Here is a 12,303-nt window from a genome sequence, read left to right on the forward strand (position 1 = left end):
CTGACAACCCCCTCCTAGCTGCTTGACAGCCCTCGGGCACAGGACTGAAGGGCTGGGGCGGCTGGTGAGTGAGTACGGGGCTGGCAGCTTGTTGAAAAAACACATTTTGAAGACGGGTTGTGGGTTCTGAGTTCAGCCAGTTGAAAATCCTGTGGCACAGTGGAAGTGTGATGGGTCACTGTAGTGTAAACCTTTGGTGGAGTTATGCACCCCCTGCTGGGCTGTTATGGTACTGCAGGACCATGGCTGATTGAAAGGTTGTGCCTAATGCCCACGGTTGGTTTAGCAGTGGCTCCCAAAGAATATCTAGCAGAGGATGGTTTCGATTCATCGACCTCTGGGTTATGGGCACACCGTGCTTCTGTTGTGCCACTCTGCTTTCATGGAAAAGTAATTATGAGCGGTATAGATGCAATAAACGCAAGCAGGTTTTTTATCCATTGAGTTTAGGTGAGACAAGAACCAGAGAGCATGGGTCAAGGGTGAAAGGTGAAGTGTTGAAAGGGAACATTCGGGGGAACATCATCCAGCATAGAGGGGTGGGAGTGTGGAACGAGCTGCCAGCTGAAGTGGTGAATGCCGGCTTGATTTTAATATTTACTAAAAGTTTGGACAGGTCCCTGGATGAGATTGGGTTGATTGGATACGGACTGAGTTCATATGGACTGGGGTTGAACGTTTAGCGCAGCAGTTAGTGTAACACTCTTAGAGCGGCAGAGACTGGGCATGGGTTCCGAATTGCCACTCTCTGTAACATGTTTGTACGTTCTCCCCATGTCTGTGTAGGGATCCATTGGGTGCTCCAGTTTCCTCCCACCATTCAAAAGGTACCAGGGCTGTAAGTTAATTTTGTGTGTTATGAGCCAATAGGTCACCAAAACCATATAATCAAATATGGCATATGGCATGGAAAAAGGCCATCTCAGCCCTTCTATGCCGGTTCACTCAAACAACTCCGCTCGATCCCCCTACCTATTCTCTGCCCATAACCCTCCAACCCACTCCCATCCATGGATATATCCATCCTCCTCTTAAATTAAAGAACGACTCTGAAACCCAGCAGAAATAGAAATTTATCAAGACAATGGTTACTTGAACAAGCTCTAAGCTCACATTTATGTAATGGGTACATGTTCGGGAAAGTTCTCTGGTTCACTGTCCAATCATTCACTTTTCACTTCTCCAGTTCACCAGTATCAGGCAATTCTTATGCTGTAGTCAGAATTCAACCTTTATTATTTCCACCAGGCTCTCGAGCTTAACGTTAAGTGGTTACCATTCAGGAAGGTTCTTGGTGATTTCAGAGAGAGTTTTATTTCTCGTTGGACACACACAAACTAATTTCCTCCAATCAGCCACTTCAAACTCTTGTCGAAGAAACTTGCCTCATCATGGGTTTTGCAAATGAAAACCTCTTCTTCCAGATCAGCAAAGAGTTCCTCTTGTTTCCATTATTTCAAGAGAAACACTCCAGGCAGGCACTTCCTCTTGTAAGGACTATAAAGGTGTTGAACAGGCTTAACTGAGAACCCACAACCCGTCTTCAAAATGGGGTTTGCAAACAAGATGCCAGCCCCGTACTCACCCACATGCCGCCCCAGCCCTTCAGTCATGCGCCAGATGGCTGTCAAGCAGCTAGGAGGGGTTGTCAGGCAGCGAAGAGGGGACTGTCAGGCAGCGAAGAGGGGACTGTCAGGCAGCTGGTAGGAGGCTGTCAGGCAGCAGGGAGGTTAGCTGCCATACGCTGCCCGTGTCGGACACTAGAGCCGATGTTTGCTTTGTGGCCCCTCTCCCTATTTCAGATCTTTCAGATGGCAGATCACCTCATGCAGCGCTGGCACCCAAATGTCTCTTCACAGACCCTTGCAGAGCTGATCTGGAGCCACATTCTCCAGGCGATTCCACCTGAAAGCAGCTCTAATGTCCCACTTCAGCAAAGCTGTTGCATTTTAAATGTGATGTCTTTTTTTTCTCAGTTTGTGATGTGACTTAACCAAGCTCCCACAATCTCTTTTAAAGACGTATTTTAGTTTTAATTATTCTAACAGGTGTAATTGTGCAGAACGGGCTCATGGGTCGAAAGGTCCGGTTATCGAGCTGTTTGTCTAAATGTAAATAGTTAAATATAAAATTTAATTGAGAAACAACTAATCAGGTTCAACCTTTCAATCAGCTGTGGTCCTGCGGTACCGCATCAGCCCAGTAGGGGGAGCAGAACTCCACCAAAGGTTTAGACAACAGTGACCCTCCACACACTGGGGTAACCCAGCAGGTCCCGCGGCCTCCATCGGAAGTAAATGGCAGTCGACGATTCAGGCTGATAGATTGAAATGTACAGTGCGGTAACAGGCTCTTTCGGCCTACGAGTCTGTGCCACACAATTTAACGTTTTGGAACCGGAGCCCCGGGTCAAAACTCACACAGACACGGGGAGAACGTGTAAACTTCTTACAGACACCGCTTGATTTGAACCCTGGGCCCAATTGCTGGCGCTGTAAAAGAGGGTGCCAACTGCTACACCATCCAAGGATCCCAAAGAATATCTAGCAGAGGATGGTTTCGATCCATCGACCTCTGGGTTATGGGCCCAGCACGCTTCCGCTGCGCCACTCTGCTTACATGGAGATATAATTATGAGTGGTCCAGATGCAATAAATGCAAGCAGGCTTTTTATCCATTGAGTTTAGGTGAAACAAGAACCAGGGGGCATGAGACAAGGGTGAAAGTTGAATTGTTTAAAGGGAACATTCGGCTGAACTTCTTCCCGCATAGAGGGGTAGGAGTGTGGAACGAGCTTCCAGCTGAAGTGGTGAATGCCGGCTTGATTTTAATATTTAATAAAAGTTTGGACAGGTTCCTGGATGAGATTGGGTTGATTGTATACGGACTGGGTTCATATGGACTGGGGTTGAACGGTTAGAGCAGCAGTTAGTGTAACACTCTTACAGCGGCAGAGACTGGGCCTGGGTTCCAAATTGCCACTCTCTGTAACATGTTTGTACGTTCTCCCCGTGTCTGTGTAGGGATCCATCTGGTGCTCCAGTTTCCTCCCACAATTCAAAACGTACCAGGGCTGTAAGTTAATTTTGTGTGTTATGAGCCAATAGGTCACCAACACCATATAACCACATATGTCATATGGCATGGAAAAAGGCCATCTCAACACTTCTATGCCGGTTCACTCAAACAACTCCGCTCGATCCCCCTGCCTATTCTCTACCCATAACCCTCCAACCCCCTCCTATCCATGCATATATCCAGCCTCCTCTTATATTAAAGAATTGACACTGAAAATTGACTTTGAATAAAAAACCCAGCAGCGATAGAAATGCATCAGCCTGAATCGTCGACAGCCTTTTACTTCCGATGGAGGCCGTGGGACCTGCTGGGTTTCCCCAGTGTGGGGAGGGTCACTGTAGTATAAACCTTTGGTGGAGTTCTGCCCCCCCCCCCCTACTGGGCTGATACGGTACTGCAGGGCCACAGCTGATTGAAAGGTTGAACCTGATTAGTTGTTTCTAAGTTAAATTTTATATTTAACTATTTACATTTAGACAAACAGCTCGATAACCGGCCCTTTCGGCCCATGAGCCCGTGTCGCACAATTACACCTGTTACAGGATAGGTTAGAATAACTGAGACTTAAATACGTCTTTAAAAGAGATTGTGGGAGTTTGGTTTAAGTTACTCCACAAACTGAGAAACTAAAGACATCACATTTAAAATGCAACAGCTTTGCTGAAGTGGGACATTATCTGCTTTTAGGTGGAATCGCCTGGTGAATGTGGCTCCAGAGCAGGCTGCAAGGGCCTGTGAAGAGACATTTGGGTGGCAGCGCTGCAGGAGGTGATCTGCAATCTGAAAGATCTGAAATGGGGATAGGGTCCACAAAGGAAACACCGGCTCCAGAGTTCGACAGGGTCAGCGTTTGGCAGCTCACCTCCCCGCTGCATGACAACCCCCTAACTGCTGCCTGACAGCCTCTTAACTGCTGCCTGACAGCCCTCTCTTCGTTGCCTGACAGTCCCCTCTTCGCTGCCTGACAACACCCTCCTAGCAGCTTGACAGCCCTCCGGCGCAGGAATGAAGGACTGGGGCAGCATGTGGGTGAGTACGGGGCTGGCAGTTTGTTGAAAAACCACATTTTGAAGACGGGTTGTGGGTTCTGAGTTCAGCCTGTTGAAAACCGTTCAGGTTCTTCAAAGAGGAAATGGGTGGCTGGAGTGTTTCTACTGAAATAATGGAAACAAGAGGAACTCTGTGGTGACCTGGAAGAAGAGGTTTTCATTTGCAAAACCCATTAAGGGGCAAGTTTCTTTGGCAAGACATTGAAGTGGCTGATTGGAAGAAATCAGTTTGCGTGTGTCCAACAGGTAACAATCTCTCTCTAAAATCAACAAGAATCTTCCTGAATACTAACCAATTAACGTTAAGCACCGAAATCTGATAGAAATTATAATTGTTGAATTCTGTGCACAGTTTAAGAATTGCCTGACACCGCTGAACATGGAGAAGAGAAAAGTGAATGATTGGACAATAAACCAGGGAACTTTCCTGAACATGTACCCATTACATAGACATGCGTTTAGAACAAAAAGTGGTTTAATTCAGGTTACATTAATAGTAGTAAGTTTTAGATTGTTTTAGATGTTTAAAGAATATTAAAAGCAACTTTTGTTCCCATTGTCTTAGTGAATTTCTATTGCTGCTGGGTTATGGGGACCTCTGGGCTCATAACACATCCAATTAACCTCCACCCTGGTACATTTTGAATGGTGGGAGGAAACTGGAGCACCCGGAGGGTCCCGACACAGACACCGGAGAACCACTAAATACCTTACAGATAGTGGTGATTCGAAGACCGGACCTGGTCTCTGGCGCTGTAAGAGTGTTGAACTAACCACTACATTAGTTAATAACCACTACCCTAATGTGTAACCCGTCTATATGAACCCAGTCCATATCCCTTCATCCCACTCTCATCCAAGTACCTGTCCAAATTTTTCTTCAATGTCAGAATCAAGTTGTCATTCATCAAGTGGCAATTCGGAACCCAGGCCCAGTCTCTGCCGCTGTAAGAGTGTTACACTAGCTGCTATGCTAACCAATCAACCCGAGTCCATATGAACCCAGTCCGTATACAATCAACCCCATCTCATCCAGGGACCTGTCCAAATTCTTCTTAATTATTAAAATCAAGCCAGCATTCACCACTTCAGCTGGCAGCTCGTTCCACACTCCCACCCCTCTATACGGGATGAAGTTCACCAGAATGTTCCCTTTCAACAATTTACCTTTCACCCTTGACCCATCCCTCGGGTTCCTGTGTCACCTATACTCAATGGATAAAAAGCCTGCTTATATTTATTGCATCTGGACCACTCATAATTCTGCATCCATGTAAGCAGAGTGGCGCAGCGGAAGCGTGCTGGGCCCATAACCCAGAGGTTGATGGATCAAAACCATCCTCTGCTAGATATTCTTTGGGAGCCTTGGTTGGTGTAGTAGTTGGCACTCTCTTTTACAGCGCGAGAAATTGGGCCCAGGGTTCAAATCAAGTGCTGTCTGTAAGAAGTTTGCATGTTCTCCCCATGTCTGTGTGAGTTTTCCCCCGGGGCACCGGTTTCAAAACGTTAAATTGTGTGGCACAGACGCGTGGGCCGAAAGGGCCTGTTACCGCACTGTACGTCTTAATCTATCAGCCTGAATCGTCGACTGCCTTTTACTTCCGATGGAGGCTGCGGGACCTGCTGGGTTTCCCCAGTGTGTCACTGGAGTGTAAACATTTGGTGGAGTTCTGCTACCCCTACTGGGCTGATATGATACTGCAGGGCCACAGCTGATTGAATGGTTGAACCTGATTAGTTGTTTCTAAGTTAAATTTTATATTTAACTATTTACATTTAGACATACAGCTCGGTAACTGGCCCTTTCGACCCATTTGCCCGTGCTGCACAATTACACCTGTTACAGGATACGTTAGAATAATTAAGACTAAAATACGTCTTTAAAAGAGATTGTGGGAGTTTGGTTTAAGTTACTTCACAAACTGAGAAACAAAAGACATCACATGGCGAATCACCTGGCGAATGCGGCTCCGGAGCAGGCTGCAAGGGCCTGTGAAGGGACATTTGGGTGGCAGCGCTGCAGGTGATCTGCAATCTGAAAGATCTGAAATGGGGAGAGGGTCCAACGTGGAAACAGGCCCTTAAGATTTATGGTTAGAGTACCCAAGGTAAGGATGTCACATACAACCCTAGATTCTTTTGCCTGTGGGCGAGGCAGAGTGACCACGTATTGGTAATGCTAAAGAGAAACAACTCAGCGTAGGCATGGAAATAAATAAAGAACCACAGGAAACAAACGGTGCAAAACAGATTCTGATTTATTGTCATGTACACACATGGCATCACATCAAACCCTGAGATTCATTTTATCTATGGGACAGACACAATTACCACTTATTAATGGTCCAAAAATACTGTACACAACGTACACGTGAAAACCTAATCAAGATCTGTAAAATGGGTTTGTTGTTGGATGGTGGAGGGGTAGCAGCCGTTCCTGAACTTCATGATGCGAGTCTTGTGGAAACTCTAGCTCTTTCCTGATGGTAGTGTGAGAGATGGGAAAACTGATCTAAAATTATGAACATTAAGGAAACTAAAATTCATACATCAGTTAATGGCTGTAACCAGTACAAACAGGATGAGCTTGGGGATTAGGATGCAGGAAAGCAGAGTCAGCACGATTAACATAAGAATCTTCTAGTCTTTGTGACAAGACCATAAGACTAAGATAAGGAGTGGTAAGGAACAATAGAATGTAGGAAGTTGAGGTAGTCTGGATCAGATAAGGGTCTCCTAGCCCTAGACAGAAGTACCAAGTCCTACATATCTAATTAGTTAACCTTTCACAGATTTATACATATTAAATTAGCCAACCCTAGATAGGATGAGTCAACTCTGCATACCAAGAGACTGTAGCCCCGAGAATCAGGAAGGTGTGAATAAGGACAATGACATGATGGGACACCCACAGGATACCCCCTGGTCCTCCAAGTGTACTGAAACTGCACGTAGACAGGAAGGATTGCCTATGCCAAACCCATCCAGGGGGCAAATAATGTAAGGGGGAGGGTATTCTGATAATGAAATTCACTGTATAAAAGTTGGGTGAGCCCCAGTGTATGTGTGTATTCCCAAGGTAAGGGGAAGCACCCAACTTTGCATTGTTGTTATAATAAATGTTCTTTGTTCTCAATTTTTGTCTCGAGCAATTTCTTTAAAGGTAAATTCTGTTTCTAACAAATGGGGGCTCGTCCGGGATCACACTCCCCCCACTGACAGAGTGCCCCGACGACGAGAGTAGGTGCACCCCGGCTGATTCAGCTGGACTCACGGGCAACGGGTGGCTGGTCAGTGGAAGAAGCAAGTGATATCCGAGAAGAGGCATTGAGAACAAACGACGGGAGGAAGCGCACTAGAACATTGCTACTAGAACCCGGTAAGAGGAATTTTAATTGCCTATCAGTATGGGAAGTATGAGTAGCAAGGAAGAGAGTCCTGGTACAGGATGTGATAACCAGATAGCGTAATTTTAAGAAAGAATTGACCTCCCTGATAGAAGATCCCCAGGGATGTGCCAAACAGTTAGACCAATTTTTGGGACCAAACCTGTGTACTTGGGAGGAATTAACATCCATCTTTAAGACTCTGTTTACCTTAGATGAGCGGGGAATGATCCGACAGGCAGGCATTAGAGTCTGGGATAAGGAACACCAAGGGGGGGCATGAGGCGACACCTGGAGAAGCCAAATTTCCCCTCACAAAACCTAATTGGGACAAAAATACCAGTGGTGGCCGCACACTGATGGAAGAATACAGGATTAATTTGATCAAAGGAATCAGAGAATCTGTCCGCAAAGGACAGAATTTCAAAAAAGCCTTTGAGGTTCCCCAAGGTCCCGAGGAGACCCCCTCTGCATTTCTCAATAGATTGTGCACGGCAATTCAACAATATGGGGGTCTCGACATAGAATCTCCAGCAGGGGAACAATTGGTTCTAACGGGTTTTGTTACCAACTCAGCCCCAGACATCAGAAGAAAATTACAAAAGACAAAAAATTGGCACGAGCAAGGAATTACCCAGCTACTGCAGATTGCTCAGAGAGCATTTGTCCAGAGGGCGGAAGATAAACAGAAAGGGAAAGCTAAAGTTTTAATGCAAGCAGTCAAAGGAATAGTAGATGAGCATCACGAAAAAGATAGGGATTACGGGTCAACCTCTGTATGCGGTGAGGGGAGCCACGGGTGGGGAAGTGGGGACCCCAGGAGGTGGAGGAGTAGAGGAGGATTCCGGGGATGACGGGTGCCTCCTGGAAACTTTGGGAGAGATTGGGAAACAGGACCTCTTATCTGTTTCCATTGTAAAAAGGAAGGACACTTTAAAAAGGATTGCCCACTGCGAGCCAGGGACACATGCTCCTATGCCCTGATGGAAGCTGATTACGAATAGGGGGGTCACGGTTCTCAGCCAAAACACACCGTGGGGCTGCATGAAGAACCATTAGTTAATTTATGCATAGGACCCCACAGTGACAAGATGATATTTTTAGTCGATTCTGGAGCCGCCCGATCTAGCATTCTACACCAACCCAAGGGGGTTAAAATAGAAGGGACAGTTATAGTTTCAGGGGTGGGAGGATGAGACTTTCCAGTCCCGGTATTGCGAGAGGTCAGAATCCAAATGGGAGATAAGATCATAATCGAGGATCTTCTATTACTTCCCCAAGCCGGAGTATGCTTGCTAGGAAGAGACTTACAGGACCAATTGGCTATCGGTACCCGACCTTTACAATCAGGCATTGGAGTACAATTCTATGTTTTGAGCGAGGAGGATCGAAAACTTATAATTCCGAGAGTATGGGCAGAAAAAGGCAATAGAGGAATCCTCGACATTCCTCCACTACAAGTCACTTTAAAGTACACTCAACAAATTGTTAGACAGGAACAGTACCCGATTCCGATGGCTGGCCGAAAAGGTTTACAGCCCGTAATTGACCTGTTGATTCAGGAAGGCATACTCGAACCCTGTATGTCTCCCTTTAATACCCCGATTTTACCTGTTCAAAAACCAGACGGCACCTACCGCCTAGTACAGGACTTGAGGGAACTTAACAAATTCATTCTTACCCGTCACCCGGTTGTACCTAACCCCAATACCATTATGAGTAAAATTGATCCCCATAATCAACGGTTTAGTGTCATTGATCTCAAGGATGCATTTTGGACTTGTCCATTAGCTACAGAGAGCAGAGACATGTTCGCCTTTGAATGGGAAAACCCCTTTACTGGCCGTAAAAACCAATACCGGTGGACTGTCCTTCCCCAGGGCTTTACAGAATCACCCAATTTATTCAGTCAGGTCCTAGAACAAATATTAGATGAGGCTCCTCGGAGAGAAAATTGCCAACTCATACAATACGCTGATGACTTGTTAATTACAGCGAGAACTTATGAATTAGCTAAAGATTTTACTGTTGCACTTTTAAATTTTCTAGAGAAGAAAGGTCTGAGAGTCAGCGAGTCCAAACTACAATTTGTGCAATCCGAAGTTAAATACTTAGGACATCTAGTGAGTCAAGGAACCAGGAAAATTAGCCCAGAGAGAATAACTGGTATTATGCAGATTCCCCCTCCCAAAAATGCCCAGTAACTCAGGAAATTCCTTGGGTTAGTGGGATTCTGTAGAATCTGGATGGAAAATTATTCTAACCTGGTCAAATTCCTTTATGATAAACTTCCCAGTATAGGAACTGAACCTCTTGACTGGACGGATGAAGAGATCAAAGATTTTGACTTCGTTAAACATTGCCTTACGCATGCCCCAGTTTTAGCGCTACCCGACCTAAACAAACCTTTTGATTTATACACTAATATCAAAGCTGGGGCAGCCACAGGAGTGCTCACCCAAAACAGGGCAGGCTATAGACAACCAGTGACTTTCCTGTCAAAACTTTTAGACCCCGTTTGTCGCGGCTGGCCAGAATGTGTACAAGCCATCGCAGCCACTGCAATTTTAGTTGAGGAAGGGTGAAAGATTACTTTCGGCGCCCCTATGATAGTTCACACCCCTCATACTGTCCTCAATATTCTCTTACAGTGGGCTGGAAGGTGGCTCACGGACTCGAGAATTTTAAAATATGAAATGATCCTAATGGATAGCAACGATTTGACCTTACTTACAACTAAAACTCTCAACCCAGCAGCCTTCCTCATCTCTCCAACTACTGACCAATCCTCAAACGATTTAGAACATGTGTGTTTAGAGGTTATCGACTTACAAACCAAACTTAGGGAAGACCTAACTGATGTCCCTTTAAATGAAGGAGAAAGATTGTTTATTGACGGCTCTTCACGTTGCATTGCAGGAACCCGCTATAGTGGGTATAGTGTAGTGGATGGTAAGCAAGGACTGGTGATCGAAGCCGGTCACCTCCCTGGTCATTGGTCAGCACAATCCTGTGAGCTATATGCCCTCTGTAGAGCACTCCACGAACTAGAGAACAAGGTAGGAACTATCTACACTGACTCTAAGTATGCTTTCGGTGTAGTCCATACCTTCGGTAAGATATGGAAAGAACGAGGGATGATAACTGGCAAAGGACAGAAGTTAGCCCGTGAACAGTTAATTACCCAATCCCTAGATGCTTTAACACCGTCCGAAATTGCCATAGTACATGTGCGGGGACCCCAGACTGGTAACAGTCCTGAAGCTAGAGGCAACAGGCAGGCTGATGCAGCTGCCAAACAGGCGGCACTCGCAGAAAAGATTCACATGCACCAGCTACTGCCCACACCGATAGAGATTAAAAAGACCCCCATCTTTTCACGGGAAGATGAGGTCTCAATGAAAGATAAGGGATTTCGCCAGACTGCCGACGGGTTGTGGTGGACAGCAGACGGACGGCAAGTCCTTAACAAAGCCATAACTCGCCAAGTTATAGATCAGCTACATCAACAAACACATTGGGGAACCCAGTCCCTTGTTGATACCTTTGGACGTTTCCTTCACTGCCCTGGCATATACAATATTACTAAGCTCGCTACTAGATCTTGTCCCATCTGTCAGAAGATCAATAAAAAATCGATGCGCCCTGTACTGCCTGGCGGTCGCGACATTGCCGTTTGCCCGTTCCAGCGCATACAAATAGACTTCACTGAACTTCCTAAAATCGGTATTTACAAATTTCTCCTTGTCATGGTCGATCATTTTACACGATGGGTTGAAGCTTTTCCTACCCCGAATGATCGCGCCAACACTGTTATCAGAATACTCATTGAATGTGTCATTCCACGATACGGTATGATGCAGACCATTGATTCAGATCGAGGTACGCATTTCACCTCTCAGGTTCTCCAGGGTGTCTGCAAGACTGGCAACTACATACCCCATGGCATCCCCAAAGTTCGGGTCGAGTCGAACGTATGAATCAAACTTTGAAACTTCAACTCACCCGACTTCATGAAGAGACTGGTCTTTCCTGGATTAAATCGTTACCATTAGCCCTGATTAGAATTCGCACAGCCCCTCATAAAGACCTTGCAGTCTCACCGTACGAGATGATGTTTGGGCTTCCATTTATGGGGTTCCACACTGATTCTCCCATCCCCGAGGCCAATGACCAATACATTTCAAAATTTTTACAAGGGCTTTCTACTTCCATCCATGACTTGAAACAAAAGGGACTATTAGCCCAAACTCCACCCTTAGACTTTCCTATACATTCTATTAAACCTGGTGATTGGGTTTATGTCAAAGCATGGCAAGATGACCAACTAAAACCTGCCTGGGATGGTCCCTACTGTGTACTTTTAATTACAGACACCGCCGTACGAACAAGAGAAAAAGGCTGGACCCACATTCAAAGAATCAAACCAGCTTCCGAACCACAACATCACGACACACAGACTCAGCCATCAACCTGGCGTGCAGTTCCTCGTCCTTCAGACCTGAAACTTACACTGCGCCTCGACAAAGTGCCGTAACGTTACATTTATTGTTGTATTGCTTTTTTTAACTGTTTTTGTCACTTCATTACTCGCTATGTTTTAAGTCCTCCTGGAATAGGGGCAGCAGAGGTTACAATTGTGCTACTTTACAGTGTAGACAGGGCATAGATTTCAGACAGATATTTTTTTCATAAGGCATTCCAATACGGACCAGGGGAACAGAGTAGCGATAGTCAGTTAACAGCCTACATAGGTATTATTACTAATCAATGTACATTTCGCACACAGG

The 12,303-nt window shown here is 45.7% G+C and overlaps 1 non-coding gene across 1 annotated transcript; it reads right to left on the bottom strand.

Annotated features, from left to right (window-relative positions):
* Positions 1-2,544: 2,544 nt before the first annotated feature.
* On the bottom strand, positions 2,545-2,616 carry trnam-cau (transfer RNA methionine (anticodon CAU)). The gene has a single exon. It is a non-coding gene; the product is annotated as a tRNA-Met (tRNA).
* Between the last annotated feature and the right edge of the window lie 9,687 nt (positions 2,617-12,303).

This window comes from Narcine bancroftii, chromosome 4, assembly GCF_036971445.1.
Source record: "Narcine bancroftii isolate sNarBan1 chromosome 4, sNarBan1.hap1, whole genome shotgun sequence".
NCBI classification, from domain to species: Eukaryota; Metazoa; Chordata; class Chondrichthyes; order Torpediniformes; family Narcinidae; genus Narcine; species Narcine bancroftii.